Below are 26,639 nucleotides of genomic sequence, written 5' to 3' on the forward strand. Positions count from 1 at the left end.
GAGGAGGAGGGGGGGGCATTGGATGCCGGTGGGCAAGGATTTGAACTCTTGAAAGCATCTCAAGTGCATCAGATACAATCCGCAATGTCAAAAATGAACAAAAGAAGATTTTAAATTGTGTTGTATCTTGCGTGGTTGTTGAAGGGCAAAGTGTCCTCCTGTTTGTTATTCGAGAGTCAATTACAGTGTTGTTTGGCCAGCAGATAAATTGAAGCCAAGAGGACCGGGGGCCAAAGTCACCTTCGGATCAAGACTTGTGTGGGGGAGTGCAGCCGGTGGTAGGTGACAATGGGAGACGGTGGACGGGCTGTAAGGGAATCACATGCGAGAATGTGCAGGAAGCTGATGGATAGCCTACCCCGAACTGGTCCTCCACTCTCTGAACCCTACAGATGAATGGAACACAATTTGCCATTGTTCACCACTCATGTTTGGAAAGGGGAAAGCGCCTCACCACCCGGCCAAACACTCACACCCACACACCAGGTTGCAGCTGTGAATTGTACACACAATTTCAGATGCACAGACGGTTTCTGTTACAAATTACGTGATGATCCCAAACTAATACAGACACATGCAGACAGTCAACTATGTGTAATATGTGGGAGCAGGCACACACACACACACACACACACACACACACACTCAACACATGCTGCGGTTAACGGAGCGGACACCCTCATCTATTTGCCATTGCTGACCATTGCTGGTAGAGGTTCCAATTACAATCATGGCAGAATAAATTAAAAAGGTGCTTGAACAGGCTAATACCCACTAAAACCCCTCTGAGCTGTGAGCACACAAGCAAACGCTCGTTTTCTACGCTACGCCAGACATTTTTCACCGTGCATGCCTTCAATCTCGTTGACATCAAAGTCATTAGCACACAGGAAGTTGTGATTGGTGCATATTTGGTTTTCACCGGCGTTGGAATGTGAATTTGAAACAGATATTTATATATATATATCTTTAGCAAGGCTGCTGACTTCAAATAGTGACAAATCTTACTCATCAACCACATTCAAATCCCCCTCTTTAACCATAAACCACAGGGGTCAAACCTATCTAGCCATGACTCCACACTCGGCTGACGCTCTCTGGATTCCATCTCGTTAACGAAAGCAAAGCCTCGGACCACCACCGAGCATCATCCGCAGGCCTCTTTATGTAGATATGCACGCGATCACACACACACACACACACACACACAGCTATGTAGGCCCCTGCAAGCTGTCAGAGGCACAACAACAGACTCGCACACATACACATAGACGGAGTCATGTTAGGTTACAGATACCTCCTGACAAAGTATCCCCAGACCGGTTTGATATGCTGTAAATTCTACACAAAGGAGAGGAGGGTGAAAAGAATCAGTACATTTTGTGTGAAATTCCCGCTTTGAAGTGAGTGACGCACTTGAAGCGAAGGAAAATAGCTAACTTCAAAGAACAGCCCAGGTTCCTCAAGGTTCCTCCTGGCTTCTTTTTTTTAAACATACTATGTTCAACTCCACTCTGCCTGAGAGGCTTAATGTTGGCTCTCAGTGTGCAAGAAGCATTTTAGTAAACATTGCTACACTTGAAAGTTCCTCCCAACAGGTTAAAGTCATTGCTTATTGCATGACAACACACCTTCTTACGTCTCTCCTCAGCACTTCTGTCCTTCTCTACCACAACACTATATATACTTATACATAGTATATATGTATACTGCATACTGACATATGTCTCAGCTGTTACTGTGGAGAGCTGCCTCTCGTCCTTCGGCAGAGGCCGATCTCTTCTCTGATCTAAATTCATCAATCGCTCCAGAGTCACGTTCACCTCGTCGCATTCTCTCTGCCCTCGTCTGCCGCCACGCCTCTAAATGTAACTTGCTTCGTGCGTTAGTGATCCAGTTCTTCTGACAATTTCAATGCAAGTGTATCAGCTAAATATCTCAAATTTAAAAACGTAACTCTATCCAATATGGCTACTTTAAGAAACAGCTATTATCATCTTCTCAACCAGCTTTACCAAGTTCAAAAGCCTGTCCTGGGAACAAAAGCTGCAAGAGGCCACAAGGTTTTTCACCCAAGCCCCACTTTGGATGAAATGTCAATACCCAAGAAGAATAAAAAATGACAAACTGCCTTAGACTGAACATAAATATGACACCCCAGCTCATGCCTCATCTCCTCAGTCCCCTTTTAATATTCAGATCCCATATGATACCAACAGAGGCAAAGGCCACCATCCATCATGTACAAAGCTGCCTTCTTTCTTTCTTGCACTGAAGCCGGGCTGTCCTTCGTAGAACATGCCATTCCCATGCAATTCTCCCAAAGGCGTCAGCCAAACAAGACCCCTCTGTGATTTACAATGGAGGGGCCCACTTCATTATTAACTCGCAGGCTCACAGCCTAGGGGCCAGACCATTACCTCCACATGGGGGTAGGTTGGTCTCTCTGTGTTGTAAAACAACACGTTGTAAAAATGATAGATAAGGGTTGTAAGTGCAGGCTCTGGGCAATCTCAGAATCCTTGGTGTTCCAGAAGCATGGCTAAATGTTAACTCTGTGGTTGACCAATGCCTCAATCTTTGCATGAAGCAAAGCTGATCATTGAATGTGGTTCTTTGGGAGAACTGCACACATATGCAATATGAAATATGTCTTTTGGTGGAAACGTATCCAAAGCATACTACCATGAAAGCATCCATTTTTAGAATAAGACCCTGGGAGTCTATGTGCCACAGTCTGCTCAGTCTGCTATGGAAGGAAAAAAAAACAATCCCTTAACTCACAATGTTGCTACTATGTTGCACCATTGAGTCACACAAGTCCGGACTACACTTTAGTGCAATATACCTCATACGGCTGACTTGTAATCAGCACATCAGCACACCCAGTGCTGTGCAAACAAGGTAACTAAAGCTGAGTTAGATGGGCAGATAAATTATCTCATTGGCTGGAACAGCGGTACTAGCCCGGCCAGTTATATCTCCTCTGGCATCACATCCTCTCCGAGGTCCTGGCACGGGCCTTAACCGCAGCAGTTGGCAGGCGGGGGGGGGGGGGGGGGGGGGGGACGGCCATCTTAGTGATTGCAGAATCGGGAGCACCCCTGTGTGTCTGTGTGACAGTTTGGCTGTAGTTTAAAAAGCCACTAAACCCCAATCTGCTCCTTCCTATTTTTGCCCTTATGGTGTATCCCTGGAGGGCACTGGTTCAAATTCATTAGCGCTCCTTTATCTCCATGAAAATGGGAGACCCTCTGTTCTCCATCTACCTCCTGTTTCTAAGCTGCAGTCTCATCCCCCCCCGCCCCATTCTCTCTCTCTCTCTCTCTTTCTCTCTCTCTCTCTCCTTTCTGCTTTCATTGTTTCTGTCTCTCCCTCGTTTTACACTACACTTACCCCAGGGCAAGTATGGTGGGGCTGTAAACAGCAACCCCCATTTCCATGCCAGACCTGCTTTTGTCTTCCCTTCTGTCCCCGTGTTTTTAGCCCTACCTCCACCCTGTTGAGACTACAGATTGGGGGCTGTAAGATGACAAATGTCGGAGGGGCTGCCTTGGGGGGAGATGGATTTATCTCCAGATACTCCCTACCCATCCCTTTGGCTAGAAGACTGAGTCACGGCTGTAGACCGGGAGCTGGCTTCAAGCCTTTAGCTTTTGTGCTCACATTTTAGCTTTGTAGCTGACATTTTTACTGAGAATAACTTGTAATGAGCACGCAAATACTGGAGGCGGTGCTTTTTGCTCAAAGAGAGTCACTGGGCATCGCTGGGATCAAACATTCAAACCTGTTCTTTTAACTCTGTGTTTCTGAAAAAGACTGTGTTTTAGGATTAGGATAATGGGACTTAATTGAATTATGTATTGCATTTTGCAACTGTGTTTGGTTTTGTCAGCTAAGATTCTCTTTCGGCTTTCTTCATCTGTGTATATATGAAGTCTTCCTATCTCTTCTAGTTCCTACTTGGTGGCATCAGGCTGAAGACATACTCAGAGCAGCGGCGGCTCCCGCTTCCCTCCGTGTCCACACTATCGTCCCGTATCAGTGGCAAATAGACAGACTCTGATAACAGCCTTATTTATTTCCCCTTTAAATAATCCAGCTACTTTACTCCTACTCTGCTTGCCCGATTCCCTCTTTAACTGGATAAACTGTTTACAGGTGACTGCTTACATTTTACACTTCACAATAGAGGGATTTAAACAACACTCTTCGAATTTGCAGATAGGTATTCAGCAGCCAGGACATTCCCACAAGAACAAGATGGATGAACACAACTTGCTGTTGCATGATAATGAAACAGTACAAGACAATCTCTGAAAGAGAAAGACGCCCACTAAGTGTAGTTCAATTTGATTCCTGTATATGTAAGTAGCCAGAGTGACACATCTTGTTCCACCACTCATGTTATAAAACGGACAGAAAGCAATGGAGAGAAAGAGTTTTGTATACAAAAAGAATGGTATGTCAGCGTTGCTGGGTAAAGTTATTGCATCATCCAGATGTGCTGATCCCCGAGATGATACATGTTTGGGTGCTTTAAATGTTTATAAATGGCGAAATATTATTCTATGTATTTGATATTGTCAATTTCATCACATAAGGGATACTTTACACATGTATAGCCTATTGTGATTTGTTGCCTTTAGGGAAAGTGTATGGCAAATCTTTGTATGGTGTAATGCAGTAGTGTTTGAATTGTTACTGATCTTTATTCTGAAAGTAGCTTACCAAAGCTGCCTGTGGGCCAAATATTACCAAAAGGATTTTGTCTCTCATTCATACTTGCACTACTGTCTGTAGTAGTAGTAGTGATCGAGACTCCTAAACTGGTGGATGAACAGAACTGTGAATTCTGTGTACCATTAAGCCCCTATCAAACATGCATTATACGCACTGGGACATCCCAGGCGAGATTGTGAACATGTAATGCTGATTTAACTGGGTAACAGTGACCCTCTCACAGCAGGGGGATGATGAGTCTCCATAATGACCCTCTCAACTTGGCTGAGACGCCAAATCAGCTGTCCCATTGTCTAGTGACCACCTGGCCAAACATCTCTGCAGCCAAATCAAATAATATTGCAATGCGTGAGGCACTTTTTAAATTACAAAGCTTGACAGCAACCTATTGATTGATTCTAAACACTGAAACCTCCAACAAAAAACAATATAAACCAGTTTAGTGCAATCTTCCCCCGAGTACAAGAACCACACGGAAAAAAATAAAATCTCCAAAACCATTATTCCGCCATGGATTTGATCCATAAACAAAAGGGTGACAGCAGCAAGGCCCCCCCCCCCCACCCTCCGGTAGTGCTAATCTTCCAAATCGTGGCTGGTGTCTCTGATTGCTATGTTGTCATTCTTCCCCCAGCCTCCATCACTTTTTAATCAGGATTATCTTCTCTGACACTGAGACTCAAGAGTTACTTAGGGGTCCAGACAATGCAGGTGCTGGAGCCCTATTGGAATTGCTCGGATTATTTTGACTCTTCCTCTGCTCTAAATTATTTTGATCTGCAAAGCCTAGGGCAGGACAATAAAAACCCATATCTACCGACCTGATGCTAGCACTCTAAACAACGATGTGATGTGTTGCTCAATCCAATAGAACACGTCAAAATAAAACTACTGGTGTGTGTTGATTGGGGGTTTTGTTAAATGTCGCTGTGTCAATGTACTTTGGAGTCAATGTAAAAAAGAAATTGTGGGTGTGCACACATGTATGTGTGTGGAGCTTTTCCTCATAACCACATAGTGGAAAGCAACCTTTTTAAATAGTATCTTTCACACCAAAAAAAAATAAAAAATGTTCGGGAAACAACTAAACAGCAAATAGAACCGCAGGTTGCTCACTGTGTTTACTGTCAGCTGGAATACAGTGGAGAGCGCCTGTCTCAATTTACATACAAATGTCACCTTCTATCTTCCCAGGGGCTGGGGAGGGTTTTACTCTCTCCACCGTGATGCGCTTGACAAACCTTTCTTCCCCGTCTGGGAGACAAGCTTGTGATGCACAGTGAGAAAGTGAGAAGAAACTGAATGCATTTTGCCTCTGGTGCCTTCTCTCTGTCTTCCTTCTCTTTTTACGCGCCACTGGTACTCTGTAATTTGTGTATCCAGACCGGAGTTCATAGGCTTTGTTTCCATTTCACTGAAAGATGGGGGCACCCTGCTGTTTGAAAAGGCGCCCAGATTGCTGGAGTTGTAATTAATCAGGAGGCCTTGTGATTGGGATTTTTTTGGATGGAGGGAATTATTAATACAATATGATTGCATTGAGCCAGACTGCGAACGGAGAAGACCAAAAGACCTAAAATTGGCGTGACAATGAGGATCTTGTGGTAAGGGAGACGATGGCGTCATCTGCATACAAAGCAATCACCTCGGCTCGAAGAGCCAGTGCTGCTTATATTCCCAGAGATGCACAGGGAGCCATTTTCTGTGGTTAAGTGGCCCACATAGTGATTCTGCGCCATCTCTCATAAACCAGGACGTGTATCCCCTGATGCATAGGGATGAACAATCAGCCTGACAGGCAGGTAGTTACTCCTTTTTAACCCTGGCTAGTGCTGAGTGATGCAACAGAACAGCAGGCCCCTCCCTTTCCTCCTCCTCCCTTGCCTCACTCTCTCTCTCTCTCTCTCTCTCCCTATCAGTCTCCTCTCCGTACCCTTCCTCGCTCTCTCATCTCTCTCTTTCTCCCTAGCCTCCTATTTCTTGCACACTCCCTCTGTTCATTATTCTCTTTCCTCTCTTTATCCCCCCCGCCTTCCTCTACTCTATTCAGTGGCTCCCTCTCGTTTTCCCTCTCTATCGCTCTCCCTCCCAGAGGCCCATGTTTCCTTGCTTGCATTACACACAATTACTTCCATCCATCAATTATCTGCCTACTCCTCTTTAGTTAGCCCACTTCCCTTCTCTACTCTGTGACAACAACCCCCACTATCCTGCGCATACACATGTTTCTTTGCGACCCCCATCTCTCACCTCCTACCCCCCCGGGGCAGCTGAGTGTACCTCCCCACACGCTTGTCCCTCCCCCCTACCCCTTCTACTCCTTTCTCTTCCCCCAAAGCTCGCCCCTCCTGGAGCCCCTCCTCATACCAGATGTCCCTAACGTTTGGGTGAGGGTGTGCATGTGTGGAGAAGGCAGGAACAAAAGGACAGGGTGGTGGATTGGGGGGCAAACGGATGGGTGGGTGTGGGCCAATCCATCTTGCCCTTGGCTTTCTGTGTGCGCACAATAAGCGCCATCAGATTAAAAGCGTTTAGAACACACACACACACACACACACACACAAATCCACGTACGTCTCTTTTAACCATTTCACACTGAAACAGCAACTTGGGAAAAGCTCATGTTCTAGTGGACCTGTGTCTGTGAGTCGTATTATAACCAGGGTGCAATGAAGGTCAGACACTACTCTGCTAATTCATAAAAGCATATTTTCATGTGCTTCTACTTACGATAGATGGCTGCACTTGCAGCCCGAGTTACATTTTAGTATTGCAACTGTGAATAAAGTGACATTCGGCATACAGTATCCTAAGCACCACTTGTTTGCTGTATGGTGGAAAGAACGAGGGTGGAAGAAAGCAGCAGAATCAAGAGTCAACTTCTGTCAATTAATGAGGTGTGTGGCCTTCCCTACCAGTCAGCTGTCATCCACTTAATCTTGGCAAAGTGTTCAAAAGTGTATCACCTCACAAGACTCTAACAAGCTCAAATTATAGTAAATTGCACAAACAGAAATGTTTCTGGACGACATTATACTCTTAACGCATCCTGCGTCACAAATACACGCTGCCTACAGATGGCTCAACAGGCTGGCGTGGACCATCTAACGGCCTGTATGAGCAGCATTTTAAATGAGAAAAAAAATTCCACCTGTTTGAACCCTTTGGGCCCCTGCCCCCTGCCCCCTCCCCACTACCACGTGTCTAAAACCTCAGAGGGGTCAAACTACCAGGGCGCAGGCCTGCCCTTCCTGCCAGACCTAGTTTGCAAAGAGGAGGAGGAGGCAGACGCCCCAAGGGGACCCTGCATCAATCTGGTGGGGAGGCCAGCTGGTAATCCCACTTAATATAGGAACAGCCCAACGGCACGCATCAGGAGACGACCAGAGGAGATGCAGACAGACAGACAGGATCAGACACATCCATTTTATGCCCGTCCCAGACCGGGTGTTAATTACTTCTCACCATGAAACACCAGTTCACATTAACTCCATAACCATAAAGAGGATGGGATCAGGGCCAGAGGGAAAGGAGCGTGAATGGGTGTTTGTAATAGAGCAGTGTTTGGTGCAGTTTCCTCTCAGGCCTTAACAAACTATGCACCATGTTTGTTGAAGAAGGAGGCAGACTAGAGTGAATGAGGGAGTAGCAGGCATCAACATGAGGTCTGCTTACTGCTCGTCGTCAAAAGCAGATTATCAGGAGGAGCTGGAGCGAATCATTTTTTTGTAAAACCTGAAGATACCAGGAGAACGGGCGGGAGGCTGGGGGAGAGAACAGTGTGTCGATGTATTCCCCTAGACGTTACCAGATAGACTCTACTAATCCCTGCCATACTATGTGTATCAGCGGCTATACCTTCACTTCTTAAGACTCCTTCTCCAGTCTGAATCAAACCACTGGTCATGATATCGAAGGGGTTTTTCTATCCTGTCTTACAACAATGCTGGAGAAGTTGTGCGTCTGTGGTGAGCTTGGTGTGGAGTTAATTGCAACGCGCAAAAGAAGCATGAAACGTATAAAACTCATGCGTAAATGCACTTCAGACGCATTTAAGATCGGAACAAAATGCAGTATACACAGTCCATTCCAGGAAACAAATAAGCAACTGAGATCTAAAAAAGATTTGCATATTATTGAAGACTGGATTCCTATGCAAGAGAGATGGGAGAATTTTAAATGTGAGGAGTTGAAAGTTAAGTACACAGAGGAGATAAGGAAAGAGGGAAAAGAAAGACTGACTGAGGGAGATATAGGAAGGAAGAAAATCCATCCAGCCCTTGCCTCTCAACGTCACCTCTGCCCAAAACCATAGCTGGCTTGATGTTGAGTGCTGACCTTTTGACTTCAGGAGAGTTAATATGACTTTTGGGTGCTGCCGGAAGGGTCATGGCCATTTCTCACCTCCAACAAGGTCTGTTGAGGACAAAGCTACCAGTTTCAGACCCAAGGCAACCAGCGGGGGTGTCTGAACTATTGGTCAATAATGTCTCTGCCAGCCATCCGGTTCATGTTTCTACCCCTATGGCCATGGTGAAAATGTAGGTCGATTGAGCAGAAACAACACACCAGCCTCCAGAAGTGTAACCACGATGATGTGGTAAATTGTCATGACTTCAATCTTCTGTTTTATTCCTCCTCCACTGCTTGGCTCTTTCTGTCCTGACAAATAATACCACCCCAGGTCTAAATGTTCTGACATTTTCATCCAAAGTGCGTTACAGCGTTGAGAGCGCATATTCAAAATGGGAGGCTGCAGCGACTCTAATGTCTAAATACTTGTGATGGTAAATAACGTACTTTTCCCGTCAGCTATTATTTACTTGCTCCGTTTAATTTACAGTAATACAGGCGCAGCACAAGATGTGTTATGAAGCAGAAAGAGAGGTTTTTTTTCTTGTAACTCCAGCTTGCACAAACAAAGCTGACCTCTTTTTAATTTCAGAAATACTATGGGTTCAACATGAAACAAGCCAATGGTGTGTCGTAATGCTCATTCAAATTGGTTTACATACTAAATATTCTTATTTTGTTGTTCTACATTGTGGTTTGGTTAAAGCAACACTATATGTGTTTACAGACTCTTAGACACAAAATGTTTCAGTCAGGCTTGAGGGCTGCAATAATTACATTTCATGCTCATATCAGCTACAGTTCAATTCTTAAAAGGTCACTCCAGTTCTTATTGTTGCCAAAAGTTCTTCTTGGAAATGTAGGAACCCAACAACAGTGCACCACAGTTCACTACTTTAATGCATGGAGTATTAATAAAATTAGTCAACAAATCAAGAGTAGTACACATCGGCTGCCTCATGTTTGAAGTAAATGCAAAAAAAGGTCATCAAAGATTAGGAATAACTGAAGCCTCAAATAGCTCCCATTGTTTTGTTAAAACCAGTAAGTTGTAGTATTCTAGTAGACACCAGGCAGAGTTCTCATGTGGCTTTAAAATGTATATGAGTGTGAAAGACTATTGCATAACAGCATCATAACGCATTGGTAGTTTTGCCGTTGCTGACAATAGTCAGCGGAGCCTCGTATCGAATGCACAACTGCTGTATCCAGAGACACAGAGTTCACTTCCTACTGCAGGTTTTTATGCATGTGCAACAATGTTGTGATATGCTATAAAGTTGTTACATGTTTCTTTCATTGAGACGTACCCACCCTGGCTTTGTGGCAATAAAAGAAATGTGCCTGACCAGGGAAGGCTAATCCACAAATCAAAAAGGGAGAAGGGGGGGGACACACACTTTACAAGACACACTGCCTCCTGTTTTCACAGCCAGACTAATTGCACCTCGTGTCGCTGGAAGAGCACTGATTTAGCACTCAGAGCATATTAAAATGAATAAACACAATTAGCTGTGAGTGCAACAGCGCCTCTGCACAGCGCACATTTCTCTCTGCGACGACAGTCACTTCAGAGCAGCTGTTATTAACTGTGTTGTTGCGTCAAGTGCGATGTGACTAATTGCAAAGCACTCGATGCCACCAAAAATGCTCCTAATTTCAATTTGAATTTAAATCAAATGAACAGGGCACTAGGTGGTAAAAGAAAATTGGGTAACTGTGCAATAGTAATCCTAAAATCTTGAACAAAGGACGAGGCAGAAATGTGTATTTACTGATTAATGTTCTACTTTCTTTGTGACTGTTAACATTTTATAACCCAACCAGGGTGTGAATTCAAGTGGAAAATAGACACAGTAATTGATGAGATAGAAGTTATGAATCGTCGTTCATTGTTACATCAAACAATACTTATGTATTATATGTGTTGTTCATGTATGTGTCTATGTGTATGTGTGAATTTGAAAATGGCAGTTTTCTAATGTTGGCACTTGAAAATGTTTTACTGGCTGTAGGTTTCAGTTTCAGCGCAGCATCTGGAAAATATCTGATGAGAAAAAGCCTCTTAACGTATCAAGAGCTCTGCTCGCTTTGCCAATAAAAAAGAAAATCCAATAACTTGAGTTGGTAGTAAAAAATGCACTTGATGTTAAGAACCCATAAGAACAAAAAATACATAAAACAGGGAGAAAGATAGAACTTCTGAACTCTCCTGAAGTAAAATACATGACATTGAATGTCTGTGAGGGCTGTAGCGATCTAGAATCGCCCTCTCGTATACCCTTTGATTCCGTCTCAAATGAGAGGGAGAACACACCCTGTCGAGTTCGGGGAAATAAAAGAAAAACAGCTCAGAAAGTAATACTTGCAAAAGAAATTACTTTCAAAACCCAGAGGACACTTCCTTAAGACCTCTATACTTGGGGGAACAAAGCATCATACCCGGGGCACAATTCAATTAGCAAGTCTTCCGAGTGTAGGGAAAGGAGCTCCGGGGAGAAATCAAAAGTTTTGTCCAATAAAATAAGTTTTCGTGGATGTGATGTTCTCACTACGTCATGTTCTCACTGTTAATTACCACTGCTTACAAGCGTGCCACTCACAAATGCACCGATCTGCAATTTCTGCAGACGAAAAAAACAAATGAATGAGCAAAATGAAATAAAACAGCACCTTGCAGACACAGCTGTGACAGAAACGCCGGTCACGCTCAGCCGACTGTGCCTGGCAGCTTATCCTTGGCATTTTCATTGCCTTTTGTCTTTCTTACGCAGTTATTTGACAGTGATCGGGGTTGATAAATTGTTCAATTAAAGCCACATTAAGAATCCAGAACACACTGGACTCACAGCCTCTTGGTGTAAGTGTTGTCCAATTACTCTGAAGGACAAGGCTCCTTCTCGCTACTGACAATCAACATGTGACTCTCATCATAAGACAAATGGGTTCATTTATGCCACCTAGCAGGCTGATTGAATACTGTAGTGCAAGACTGATGATTTGGAGTTACAACATAGGTAAAAACCGGAATTTCCATTACAAATGGTTTAGATGTGTCTCTGTAGTCTCCATTGGGGAATTGTCTTAAGTTCATCAGGATGTGAAATAGGTGTCAAAAATAGAAATATACAGTGATGTGTTTAACTGAATTGCATCTGCATTTTCCAGCTTGATACACTGGTGCTGCTGAGCCTGACCTCTGACCTCTATACATTTCAAGATACTTCTCTGCTATTTTCTATTAACTTCGGGAACAAAAACAACATTGTTCGGGCTCTTCTGTTCAGCAAGCCGCAGTAAATGAAATGCATTACGAATCTGTTTTTGGCTTGCAGTTGCTGTTGGGGTGGAAGGGTGAGGAGAGAGGGGGGGAGGGGTGTATGTGGCCCAGGGAAGGTTTAGCCTTAAATGTTCTGATACAATTAAGATCCATTGCAATTCTAATTGGACTCACTTGAATTACTGTAACCTGCCGTAACAACAAAAGGAAGAAAAAAGCCATAGCCTGGAGCTGTATCCAAACTTTACGACACAATCAGAACAAAAGTTACTTTGCGTGGAGGACGATTACCCTTAAGACAAAAGAAGTAGTGGTGAAAAATTAAAAGGATATCGATTGTGCAAACATCAGAGAAATGTCTGAAAAGCTTTTCTCCAACTGCACACAAAGCTCACCACAGACACATTGCAAGGAAATACAAAACTTCGACAGCATTGTTGTAACACAGGATAGAAAAATCCCTAACACACCTTTGATGGATATCTTAAAGGGATTTAATTCCTCTCCTTTTTAAAATAAACATTTTCTGGACTGTCGCTTAGCCCTGAGATTAGTGATGGACATTTACCTGCATCTGTGTGTGTGTGTGTGTGTGTGTGTGTGTGTGTGTGTGTGTGTGTGTGTGTGTGTGTGTGTGTGTGTGTGTGTGTGTGTGTGTGTGTATGTGCGCTTGGGGGGTCTCCAGTTTGAGAAAGTTAGAGGACCTCTTGCGTTAAGGAGCAGACTGCGGACTAAATCACTGACTTTCTATATATAGAAAACGCAAATAAACCACGTTAACAAAAAAGTTAGAGCAAACAAGTTCCCTCTAAAACACATCCAGCACAAGAGCAGAGCAGTTAATACATTTTTCTTTTTTCCCCCCGCAGACTGAGGTCTGCTGGCAAAGAGTAAGAGTAAAGACACCCGGTAGACAGAACGGTCCAGCATTATGGCAGAGTTGGAAAAACAGTTGAAGTCTCTTCCCACATGTATTTACCTTTATATAAATAACCTGCTCTCTAAACTCATATCAATGCGTTTCAAGAGTTAAGAAGTAGGTTCAAAGTTGCGAGCACTTACTTCATGTGAGAAAGGTATTTCTCAGGCTACCCCCCTAGTTGGTTAACGGGGGGACAGCTTTTAAATCCGTATTCGTTGGTGAGTGAGCGGTCGTATTCCCTTTAGAAAAACAGTTACTTCGCATCCACGACGGTGGGAAGAAAAAAAACACTCCGCTATATTCCACTTTCTTTGAGCAGCAGAGCAGTCACTTGTTAACGGGGGGAGCGAGTACAAAACACTTCTATTATTCCCCGTGCGTTTGTATTCCTTTCCCCCCCAGACAGATCAGACGCTCCGAGCCAGAATCTCCTCCGTGAATGGAAAATTAAACACCCTATAATAATCCGTGCGCGACACCGCCGCGCGCGGATCTCCAAATGTGTATCCCCTTTATTGGTGTCTGTCCTTATCTCCGCGTCCCAGGTTTTGGTCCCTTTCTTCCCAAATCCACCTCGTACGGACTGAGGGTGGGGGGTGGGGAGACAGGAGTCAAATGCCCCCCTTCTCCCTCCCCTCTATTTCAGTGAAAAAAAATTCGAAGCCTTGTGCTGCGTTCAATGCCACCTCATAAACTTCGTCTCTTGACTTCCCCTGAATCGTAAATCCCAGCACTCGGTGCGTTCAAGCACGTTCCGTCGGAAATCATAACACAATGGGGCCTGTAACGAAACGAGTTACTGCGGCTGATCTTTTATTTTCATAAATCTGGGCTGCGATGGCAGAATGAAGAGACGACAAATACACAGAGCAATGGTGCAGGGAAATAAAGCACTGGGACGAGAAAGACGGTTTATTAATTTGATTTTTGTTAATGTTACTTGTCTAAATTTGGGGTTTTTTAGCCTGCAAACTGCGAGGCTAAAGTTTTCAACTGATTTGCAATAAAATATCAATTAATTTCATATGATACAGGATAAGTTAAAAAGCATATTTCCATTTGCAAGAATGGCCTTGAGCACTGAGTGAGATGCAAGAAGTCAGTGGCCCAAAAATGCTAAAATGTGGGTAATCAATGAACCAATATGGATTTAATAGTCAATTTCTTGACATGTCCAGATAAACTACACAGTGATCTATAGTGCATATTAAGCAAGTAGCCATTATCCATCCAGTTGCATCATAAATAAACGTAGACATAGTAGCCTACACACGATATACAGTCTATAAACTGCAATACAGCTAAAATACAAGGCTGGAACAAACAGGAAGTGTTCTGTGACATGATCACGATTTGGGAAAGTTACTTAATTTTAATTTTGTAAAGACTATTTATTGCTTTCAGTAGCCATTCTACCATGACATGTCCCGTTTGTCCTTTTTCCCGTTTATATTTCAAAGCAAATCAAATTAGCATTCATTATTTTCATTTCAGTGATAATACATTTGTATAATTTATTATTATTTAATTAATTTGTCTAATAATTTTGAGCTATGATGTGCTACAAAACAACAACACCACAAGAAACAATTAGCTGCAATACAAATAAATGTTGATCTAGTAATTACTGATGCCAAATAAAAGCAAAACATTTTACAATGACTTTCAACAACCTTTGGTTCATCCTACTCCTTTGACTTTGCTATCAGTGAGGAGGGACTTGGACCTGATTTCACACAATCACATTGGTTTTGAGCTGAAGCAGCAACTCTGATTGGCTGGTAGAATTTGAATTTGAATAGTGACAATGGAGTCCCTTTGTCCACTAGGGAGGCAAAGCACAAGAGTCCACTGACCCGCAGGGGCTCTGAAGTACTGTTTGTAAGCAATTGGTCAATACTGTAAATTTACATCTGAATACATTAGATAAAAAGGTTTTAGAAGCAACAGTGGTGTGTATAGTATGTGTGATTAGGTTTCCTGTTCCACTTTAATTCATTTTAAATCAATTCATTTTGTATTTGTACGTTTTCAGTTGAGGGTACTTCACAGTAATCTTAAAGTTATATATTATGAGTATTTGAAGACACTTTTCCACTCTTTATCAATTCCTAAAAAAAATGTTTTGGGCATTTATTTGAATTAGGATGTTATACTTAAATTGTTCAGATTTTAATTGGAAGCCCCTGCTGCCAGGAATTTCACAGTTTTTTTTCTTGATTGAAGTTAAATCTGTAAAATAACAGTAACAGTTTACATTTATTTGAATTACGATATTGTACTTACATTTTTGGTTTGTTTGTCATTTGACCGTTTTTTGATGATTATTTTTACAGCCAAAATCCCTTCTTGCTCACACGGTAGTGAAAGTGACTCTCTGGGATTGTGGGATTTACAGACAATAATAAAGTTATCCCCTAGCCCAGCCACCACTGCTCAGCTGAAAAACGCTGGTTGCTGGCTACGTCAAATTACCTTACTGGAGCATTAAGGACCAGGGTGTATGATGGGAAATTGAAGAAATTAGATTTAATTAGGACGTGGCTACATTTTGTGAGGCGCAGTGCATCAAATGAAAGGCCTCTCCTGCCCAATTGGAAGGAGAGTAGCAATATATTTTGTGTGAACTTTTCAAGGTATGCCGGCAGTAATGGATGGGAACAGGCCCTTTTAAAAAAGACCCATCTTAGCTGTGTGTTGGCAGAAAGCCACCCTGAGCCACAAGCAATCCTCCACTGCCCTCTCTCTGCTCTTTGTTTAAAACCCAGCGTGACATGTAACACACCGTAAAGAGGTGTAGAGGGGAGTGAAGTGTGTGTGTGTGGGGGGGGGGGGGGGTCTAATCAATTTAACTGGTGAATAAAAATCATGTGTTTATGTTACGTGGATTTTTCCCTTGGCCACTTACTCACACTACGGCCCCTTATTTAATCAGGCCGGTAAATCTTAGTGGCAACCCAGAGCTCTCACCGCCATTCCCCTGGTGGCATGAGCCTTAACATGGTAAATTTCACTCGGGTAGGGAAATGCGCTCAGTGGCCGAGGCTAGTGCTTTAGAAGGATAAAAAGAGCACTTACCGCCTGACATGTGCAATCCATAACAGAATAATGAGACTCCTCCACACTAGGAGCTCTCTTCCCCTGCTCTCCCTCTCCACTTTTTGTTTTCCTTGTGAGTGTTCATAAATGCCATGTAAATTCAGAGAGCGGAAGATGTGGCAAGTGCTCGAGGGAAAGCGCTTCATCGTCTGCGTCTTGTTACCGAATTGTGTAACAGCATGTACTATGTGAAGATTCTCCGAACGACCAGCGAACCTTGTTGAAACTGCTGGCCTCCTTCTGTCAGCTGTTATGGCTACAAGTGACGGTGCTCCACACCACGATGTGTGCTCATCACTGTTCTCAGACAAGGATACACCGGCATTGCCAGAGAAAAAAGCTGTTCATGGGAGAAGAATGCTTCTAATTATACAGAAGTACCTCTTCATTATGTATGCAAAGGACTCTGGGTGATGAAAATGAACATGATGTGGATGTCCATCGACACGGACAAGAACAGACAGTAAACGATAACATTGCCCAGTTGGTCGTCATAATTACTTTAAAAATACACTGTTAAGAGCGGAGATTATAAAAGCATTAGTTTTTGCTTTATCCCCTTAAAAAGGCCTAGAGCATATATTATTTGCTTTTCATATACAACTAGGAAATAAGAAAGATTTCTGCCACCATCACAAGGTCGGACACTTTATTTTGTTAAACAAATAAAACAAATTTTAGGCGGTTTTCCTTCAATATATCCCTGCTCAACTCAAAAGCCAACAAAAGAGCGGAGTGTTACGAACTTGTAAACACTGCTCAAATGTTGTTTGTCCAAATTTACATGCGTTCTTTCTTGCCCCCCCCCCCCTGTCCTGTTTTTAACACTATGTGAAACTGTAAAAAAGAGGAATGTTGCTTCTTCTCCTTATTGTCTCCCTGCTCCCCTCCGTTCATCTGTCACCCCAAGGGGTTGAGGCACAATCACCTCCGATAGCAGCGGGCCATCGCTCACTCTGTCCCTGGAGGCGACAGCCCACTTACTGCCAGCTCGCGCTCAAATGGAGGACATTTCATCACCCCACGAAAACACAATTAAAAACGTGCACGCGGCCCTCGAGAGCCACCCCCAGTCTCAACTTTAGTTACTCTGAGCTCTGCCTCAGCCTCTCAGATATTTACTCTTCCTGTGGTTGAGTGTTTGTCAGCTAAGTTGGAAAGTACTGTGTGGTGTTTCCTTGTGAACAAGACACTGGAAGAAAGAGAGAAAGTGGACCGGTGCTGAGTGCTTATCCATCTCAGATAGAGGAACGGTAAGCACGTCCGCCTTTGGTGGGCATGTAGCCTCAACAGTACACTGATAAGTGACTGTGCTGTTGGCTAGAATCCTGTTTGTCCCTGGAAGCCAAAATGGAGGATAGCATGCTGGGGTTTGTGTTGATGGGTAATGTGCTTAACACACACTCACACACACACACACACACACATGCTGTACACACACAAATACACACAAACAGCAAGCAGGAACACAGGCAGACTGACGGCTATTAGAGTGCAATGATGCTCCCTCTTATCTCCCACCGTGATAGAGATCTACAAAGAGCTTGAGAGCGATTATGAATTCATTACCTTGATACACAAGTGAGCACGGCGATAGACAGGAGTTTGAGAATGGAGATGGGAGCTCGGTGGGTGTACTGAAAAGGGGATGGGAATGCAATGAATTACACGCTGCTGGGCAACGAATATATCTGATAGCTCTCTCTGCGCTTTCAGGAATTTTTGAGCTCTTCAGATGCCCACTGCATTTCTCTGTGACACACACATGCGTGTATGTGTGTCATTGGAGGTCAGGAATCATGTTTTCCACTGTCAAATGTGGGCTGTGCAAGTTTCAAATTGTACCTTCTAACAACAGGTTCTTACAATCTGTCTTTACATTTTAATTTACAGCAATTCAAACAATATCTGAACATGTTACATTGCAACTCAATGCTTAGTGTTCTTTTTTAAATTCGGCTTTCTTTTTCCCCATTGATAACAAAAACAGTGCAGCGTCTGTGGCCTGTGTTTTTTTTATTATTTTTTTGTAATTTTGGTGACATTTTGGTTCTGCTTCTTACTGGTCTTGTGTTATGAATTGTTCACTCTTCACAGAAATGTAAGCAAAGTCCCATTGTCGTGCAGCCAATCTGTCATTAAATGCATCCTGGCATGATTACATAATAAGACTCCCACTTCGCAAGTCTAACAATGGTCTTTGTGTTGAAGACATCAGATGAATACCTAAATTATAGGGTGTTGTTTGCTAGTTTATCACATTAGAGTCTGTATTACCCTCTTTGAGTATTTTTCGGATACCAGACACTTAATTACTCTTGCCTCGCTTTCTTCCTCAATTCTCCTGCATTTCTTTTAACCGGCTCACTCTCAATATGGCTTTCTCTCCGAGAGAATTTCCCCTCCAGCTCTGTTGAACTCAGCTGACATTTGGAGGCAGGTGAAAGAGTGCAGCTAAATGAACCAAAGAATTACGGAAGAAAGAGCAAGGACAGAGGGAAAAGAGACTAAAACCCAGACAGGGGGGGGGGTGTTTTAACTGTGTGTCTTGCGAATACTGTTAAACACTGTTGTTTTATATGGTGCCCAATGCTGCAGTGCATTTCAATTTCCAAGTTGGCATTACTGGACTGAGCGGACAGTTAGTTTAACTGTGAATGTTGTAAACTAGTGAAGGTTTCATATGTTCTCCACTGTTGTGTAGCCTATCGTGTGTAGGGTTTGACCAGTATTTGCCTTTTATTACACACTGTATATTCCACAGTCATGGACAACGGCTACTGTATGTCAAAGAGGAGTCTGTACGATTTGCAAGCACATTTGATATGAGTCCATGTGATTTTTTGAAAATAATGTATTCCACAATTTAGAGGTATGATTTACTTAAAGTGGCAAAGATAATTAAAGATTTTTATCCTTAGTCTGGGTTTTATGTCAAATGCTGTATGAGAGGCATAATAGGACTATTGGTGTAAACAGCAATCCTATCATGTTTGGGATAAAATTAACCAAATGTGAACTTCAGATCAGATATCAGCTTTGCTGACGTAAAGTTATAATTTCTACAAATAGACATATAAAAGTTATATTGCCTTATCATGCTCAATGTTTTCTGTGCTGGCTCGTTTTTAGTGTGGTAATAAGCCCTTTTACTGAGTGATAGTTATCTGTAATGGTATACCACCATATAAATCCATCTTTCAGCAACCTATTTGTTTTGCTGAAACAACACAGCATATAATTTATGCTCTTTGGGGGTGTATGTATGCAGCAACATGTCATTACATGTTGTGTATGCGTAGCGTCCCGTGAATACGTCTTTTGTAAATGTGTGTGCTTCTGAGTGAATTTAATGTGCTGTGTGTGCAAATGTGTCCTTCTCCGTGTGTATATTCAAGCATATGCGCCTTTCAATGTATGCCATTGTATACAGAGTACTGTGTGCGTGTACATTTCAGTGCCTTTAACGCTTTCGGGTCACTGTGCGCGTGGTGCTGTGTGCAGATATAAGTGTGCCTTGCAGCGAGTGTTTGTGCACATGGCGTGAGTGCGCGTGCATGCGCATTTCTACACAGCGGAGAGGCGGGTGAGGCCAGAGAGGCAGGGAGTGATGAGTGATGCCAGAGGTGGTTTTCTACCAACCCCTCCGCTGGCTTGCTGGCTCACTAATGGCCTCCTCAGTGGGTTGGCTGACCGACTTGCTGGCTCTCAGTGGCTCCGTCTTCCTTATTTGGTAGTGGAGGGTGGGGGATGGTGGCGGCGGGGTAGTGGATGGGGGAGTAGCGGTGCTCTGTTTACACGCAAGGTCAGAAGGTCGGAGCGCCAGAGTGCCATGGAGCAAACACAGATCACTTAAAGACAGTAAGAGAGCACACGAGTCATTGCTTCACGGCCGTCAGCTGGATGGATCGGGGCACATTTGCCGTGAAAGAGTGTGATGGAGAGAGTGTGTGTGTGTGTGTGTGTGTGTGTGTGAGAAATAGCGAGAGAGCAGGGTGGATAGCAGTACATACTTTGGTGAAGCCCCGGAAAAAAGATCTCTACAGGTAATTTCCACACACACATACACACTCACTTGTCTCTTTACCCTCTCTTGCTCTCAGGCCCTGGACAGTTGAAGGGAGTCAGTGGAAAGGAAATTAAAGGCAACCATCCTTATAGTTTTTCTCTTGTCCGCTTGACTGCCTGCATGCCTGCCTGCTTGCATGCCTGCGTTCCCTGGGCAATGTTTATGCTGTGCCCTGCCCAGGACAGAATAGATTCGCCCACACAGCACTGTGCTCTCAACCAGAACCTAAGTAGGTCTGGCAAGCCCGAGCCACGGTCCCATTCACTCTCACTCCTCTGGATTAGGCCCTACGGCCTGGGGCAACACAGCAATGACTGCATTAATAGACCTAAGATAGCATCGCTCCACCCCACCCTAAAAATATCTATCCAAGTCTTTCATATTAGGACACATCAGCAGGTTGTTTATTTCCATCCATCAGTTCATCATCCAAAGTTTAGCGGGATAGTTTTCAAACTACTTGAGGGCTAAGTGTTAAGTTTTGAGTGTCTGCAGGGTCAGCCGGAGCCCTCCAGCTGGTATAAAGTAAAAGAGTTAGAACTCCAACCTGTGACAGGTTGTCAGAATTGATGGTGGAGCTGCACTGAACAAGTAATGAAAATCAAGCTTGGATGTGTTTCAAGCTACAATAAAACAAAGCGGAAAATTCTGTCATTATGATACAAGACATACATCAGAAAAGGGGACCTTTAAAAATGCATCACGCTGCACAGCATTCCACCATCACTGAGGAAAGTGTAAGAAGGTAAATCTCTCATTCCCAAATGCCATGAAATTACATTCACTGGCATAATCAAATTCATTACCTCCAAACTTGAGGTCCATTTACATTTCTTTATATGCCGCAACAAATAAGTGGAGCGCATCTAATTGAATAACGCTAATTCATCGCTGTACTCTTTGTCTCTCTTTATGATGTACAGTATATTAGGGTTGTTGGTAGTACAGTACATGTGCAGTGAAGGCACTGCTGCGCTGAGGGTGGTGGCAGCTCAAAGGGCACATCATCCAACCAGTCGGACTACTACGGATAACACTGCTCTGCGAGAACACAGTGCCTCTTGACGCCAGCTGTAAAGATTAGCAGAGCTTTGTTTAATTGTGCTGTTAACATCCTAGGAGCCACTTAAGAGCTGCTGCTCTCTCTTCCTTTGAAACTTTAAAGCTCAGCTAACAGTCGCTGCTGCCTTTGCATTCAGGTGCAAATGCCATAGGAATTTGGCCAAGTCAGGTACGCTCAGAGAACCCCACCCCACCCTGTCCTGAATCAGCAACAACTGTGGCATTGCACAGGTAAGCATCAAAATGAAGCATCGCGTTGGTTCATGCAGGACACGGAAGTCCTATACGCTCAGCTGTAACCAGCTGAATCATCGCTTCCAATCGGCCACACGCCAATCACAGCCCACTCTCACCTCGAGGAGGTTCATTTAAACATGACTCTCTCCTCACCGATCCTTGTTACACCAATTCTGTTACAGACCGTACTGCTGGCAAAGCTGGTCACCCTTTTTTAGTTCAGAGTTCATTTTGCATTGCAAATGGTTGAAATGGTATTCAAAGTTTACTTCGGGCTCATTCCTGTATACCCGGGGGGGTTTGTGCATCGTGCTCCCTGTTTTGGCTGAGTAGGTGCTTGGCTAAATCCAGGGAGCTTTTTGAGAGCAGAGCCACCAGCGCCAAGTATGATTGTATTTCCATTTGTGGCAACAAATGTTTACAAATCTATGACGAGAGTGTTCCTGACTGAACTGAGATAAATCTCCAAAGGTAAAATTTGAACAAAATATACAAACCAAAATCTTGGTGAGCTGATGAATGAAGGGTTTCTTTTCTAAATGGTGTATATCCAAATGACAAATGTTAATTGTGCAATTTTGAACCAAGAAAGCACCCACAAGCCTCTTGAGAGGCCATGTTTCCACATTAACTCAATCAGACTGAAAGAACTGAACCAGTGAAGAATCTACCAAACTAATTCAAATTGACATCCTCAGATCAAGAAACAGGAATAAGTTCAAAAACCCAGCAATGACTTTGTATTTTTATACTTCCAGTTCTCTCGTCTTGAAGTCAATGTGTTTTTTTGGATGTGTTTTTCATTAGGTGATTAAAGAAAAGTCTGTGGTTTAGACAAGACAAAGAGATTTTAACGTTTTGTTCTGCGATATCAAATTTGTCAGCAGATATCTCACAATTTTGAAGCTTTTGTTCGTCCAAAAAAGGGTTTTTGATTACAGGTGGCCAAACACTAGTCCGCCTTAAGCTTAGTGGTGGTGATGTGAAGTCATACGACTGGGGCGTAGTTCGTTTATGGTCTGATGTTAGCTTTTTACTTCTGGCAATTGCAATGATGCTTCAGAAATCGTAATCAAAATACAAAATACGTAATTCTGCAGCACTCTATATAGTCAATGACAATTTCTCCAATTAGATGTCCCCCCTCTAGAGGTGGATATCGCATTGTTAGACAAAATAACACTTACACCTGCCGGCAAAGCAGGCAAGCAATCTAGCACTGATGACCTTTTATCAGTGCACCGCCGAAGGTATCCTCACCAGAGGCTTAATGGTGGTCTGTAAAAAACCTGAAGGAGCATTACAAAATTGTTCTCCTGGTTTCTAGAATATTATAGTCAGACTCACATTTCTCAGAGACATATGGACACGTGTTTTATCTGCAGGCCATTAAGCTTATTAATATGTAAGGCATGCAACAATGCAAGGATCCAATCTTATTTTAATGTGCAGTGTGGGTGTAATGTCATTGCTGGTATAACTTACTTTTTAATGCGCAATTTCCTTCTTCTTTTATGTGTTTAACCCTTTTCTTTTTTAATGAACAATGTTTATTTCTAGGCTATATGTTATTGCAGAACATACTTTTAATATGCTTTTTCTTTTTTATACTATTTTTGGGGGCTTTTGCCTTTAATGTATAGGACAGAGTGGGAATGACATGCAACAAAGGGCCATGGGCGAGATTTGAACCTGTGGCCGCTGTGGTAAAGTCCTTGGTACATGGGTATCCAGAAAGGTGAGGCCAGAGCACAAGCATTGTATTGTATTAGGAAGGCACCTCTGTAATTTGTAATGCAGATGACAAGAAACAAACCAAATTTGAACATTATTGGCAAAATAAACATTTTTAGAACAGCCCAGGAGAGCATCTCCAGCCACAAATTAAATGTGGTGCATTCTGTGTTTGAGGAAACAGGGATATAGATGATTACATCTATGAATATATTAATCAAACTTGTTTACAAATAGCAGCTTTTAAGTCCAGACAGTCTTGAAAATTCTCTGAAATGTGTTTGCTGATGTGTAAATGACACACAGTCAGGCAGGAAAACCCACCACTGTGCTCTTTCAGTTTCCAGCTTGTTGAGCCCGTGGTGGGGGGTCCAGATGTGCTATCTTGCCTCTCCACTATTTCCGCAGTCAAGTGAAGCAAGTCACCGAGGCCTCGCTATCATCGCAGCCCAATATGCCAAATACAGCTGTTATTTTATCAAGCTGGTGGCCTCTGGCGGCGAGGTGACGAGAAGCAGGCCGCCCCCCCCCCCCCCCCCCCCCCCCCCCCCCCCCCCGCACATGAAGAGGGGATGTCTGGGCCGGCATCTGCTCTGACACCCATTAGTTCACTCTCATCCGCAGTTTCTGCATGTCTACCGCTCTGCCAGCAGCACTAATAATCAAGTTATGATATGGAAATGAGGATGGGGTGTGCAGTGTATGTAATGGCCGTGCACTCAGCTACAGTATATTCTTCAGATCTAAATTAAACTATCCACTGGACTGGAGCTGTAGAGATGAGGACATTTTGCCAGACAACCCAGAGATTACATTTTGACCTGATGGTGTAATATCTGGATGAGTAAGATTAATCTACACGGACATACAGTGCACACATGTTTAATTAAGTGATGGGGTTTTCATTCCGACATAGAAATAACACAGATGATTATTGTTTATTATTACTTATTGAATAATGATAGTAAAACAGAGACTATTGTATTCTGTAAAAAAAATGTTGAAGTTTTCATGCTATAATGTTGCTATAATGCATTTTCTTTGCACATTTCCGGCTTGTGTAAACTAACTGTGCTGTCATGTTGTCCAGGAATTCCCTGAATGACAGATTTTAATCTCAAGAGACTATTCCAGTAAAATAAAAGCAAAATATACAAACAAATGATACGAGACGAGTAGAGTTAAAAGCAGAAGTTGATTTCAATTAAAGAAGGCCAAGGTTTTTTTCTTTTTTTACAAGGCTTTTAATCTCGAGAAGATGTCAGATGCTGCATACAGTGCAAAAAAGAATTAGTCAAATCATTTCAAAGAGCGTATGTGTGGGAACCTTTTAAAATGATTTCTGCACTGAGCGGTATGCACTTCTAAACCGACGCATGATAGCTTCCAGGTCTGAAAACCGCCAATTCTGTGAGGTGAATAGAAGAATTGCAGAGGTACAGGAGGAGCTCCTCAGTGCCAGCTTCCTGTGACAGGTAGATGATAGCTCTCCCTCTGCCTCAGCTCCGCTGTCAATAGGAACGGATGCCTTTAGCACCGGGAGAACAGAAATACGTGGAGGAAGATGACAGTTTACGATGCGTCATGTAATGGTGCTCGTTAGGAAGAGAAAATAATGATGGTCCTGCAGTGTCCCTTTTCTACCACACTTCAATAAACTTTACTGGTTTGTGCTCGTCCATGCCCAGAATTGCTTACATGAGTCAGCACGAAATGTACAGTAAGAATACACTTCACTGACTTTGGTGACCAAGCAGAGGCATCTAGTGATATATCCGGCTTTCTATGGGTGTGTTTCTCTATTGTTTTGATGCATTGCTTCCTGTGCGCCGTGTGAGAGTCCATTAGTGACAGCAAAACATTATTTGTTAGAGAAGAAGAAGTTGTCTGCACTTTCTCAGTTAGGGGGTAGAAAGATCCCCTTTCAAACCCCACTTTGTGAATTGTGAACAAGGTATTTGAACATAAAAAAAAGCCTCACCTGATGAATATTTGAATGGAAATTGCCATTTCAAAATAGATTCAACAATATTGAAGCTTTCACTTGCTTCAGACAATTGTTAAATGCCATCTGCAGTGGTTTCAAACCCGAGATGGACAAGGATGGAAAATATCGTATTCACATTATATAACACCTAATATGGCGGTGAACTGTGCAAAAGAATTAGGGGCTCACTTACAACTGGGTTGTTTTCAAAACCTCTTTAGCTTCATATCTTCAGCTGCTCCAGGGGCTTCTTCTTCTTCTTCTTCTTCTTCTTCTTCTTCTTCTTACTCGTTCACTTGCACCTTTAAAGTAGATAGAAAAAGGGGGAGAGGGAGTAAAAGAGAAAGAGGGAAAATGAAAGAGAAACATTAATGAAAGGGACTACTAAATGAACTGCCTCCTCAAGTGGTAGGTGGGGGAATTCGACAAACGCAGAGATGAGTCTCTCTCTCTCTCTCTCTCTCCTCTTTGCCCTTCGTGACCGCAGGACGACAGTTCTTGGGCGAAGAGGAGGCTTGCCGCTGATTGCCTGAGAGCGGTGGAGTGCGAATCTGCATGAAATCCCTCTTGACTTTCTTCATCATTTTCTCCTCCACATCTCTAATGAGCCTGTTCCAAATCTGTGGGAGAGCATGTGTGTATGTGTGTGCATGAGCGTGGTCGATGCGTGTTTGGATATTCGCTTAGGAAGAGATCCATACGTTTTTGGTTTCTATAGCAATTGTGTACGTGGACGGGTGTATCCAGGTTTGAGCGGGCATTTAGTTTTGTTGGTGGTGATTATTTACTGCATGTCGACTTGAGTTTGTACAGGTCATGGTGTGAGTTTCTATGCATCTGGAGGCCATGTCTCCTGCACGTTAGCCTCACTCGATATTCAGCCAATACTCTCGGTCAGGGCTGCAGTTGTGGGCAGCCATGGGTCCACCCTAAGGAGCTTCCGCTGAGCAGCTGAGCATGGTTATCTCCAGTGAAAGGTCAGAGGAGCTCATCATTACCCTGCGCCCAGAGTCTTCTTCTAGATAATAATATCAATATCATTGCTGGAATGGACGTCAGGGGCGTGATCAATTAATATGGACAACCGAGGTTCAGGGAGGAGAGCTTCCCCAAATGCACTGCGTTGCTCGTTGAGGTAGAGTTTTCAAAATAA

At 43.2% G+C, this 26,639-nt stretch overlaps 1 protein-coding gene across 1 annotated transcript in view; it reads right to left on the reverse strand.

Annotated features, from left to right (window-relative positions):
- ptprsa (protein tyrosine phosphatase receptor type Sa) overlaps window positions 1-26,639 on the reverse strand; it is a 219,463-nt gene that overhangs the window by 151,785 nt on the left and 41,039 nt on the right. The window contains exon 2 of the mRNA XM_079158092.1: window positions 25,680-25,788. The gene's annotated coding sequence lies outside the window, so the exon portion shown is untranslated. The remainder of the gene's footprint in view (window positions 1-25,679; window positions 25,789-26,639) is intronic.

The sequence above is a fragment of the Pholis gunnellus genome, assembly GCF_910591455.1.
Source record: "Pholis gunnellus genome assembly, chromosome: 4".
NCBI classification, from domain to species: domain Eukaryota; kingdom Metazoa; phylum Chordata; class Actinopteri; order Perciformes; family Pholidae; genus Pholis; species Pholis gunnellus.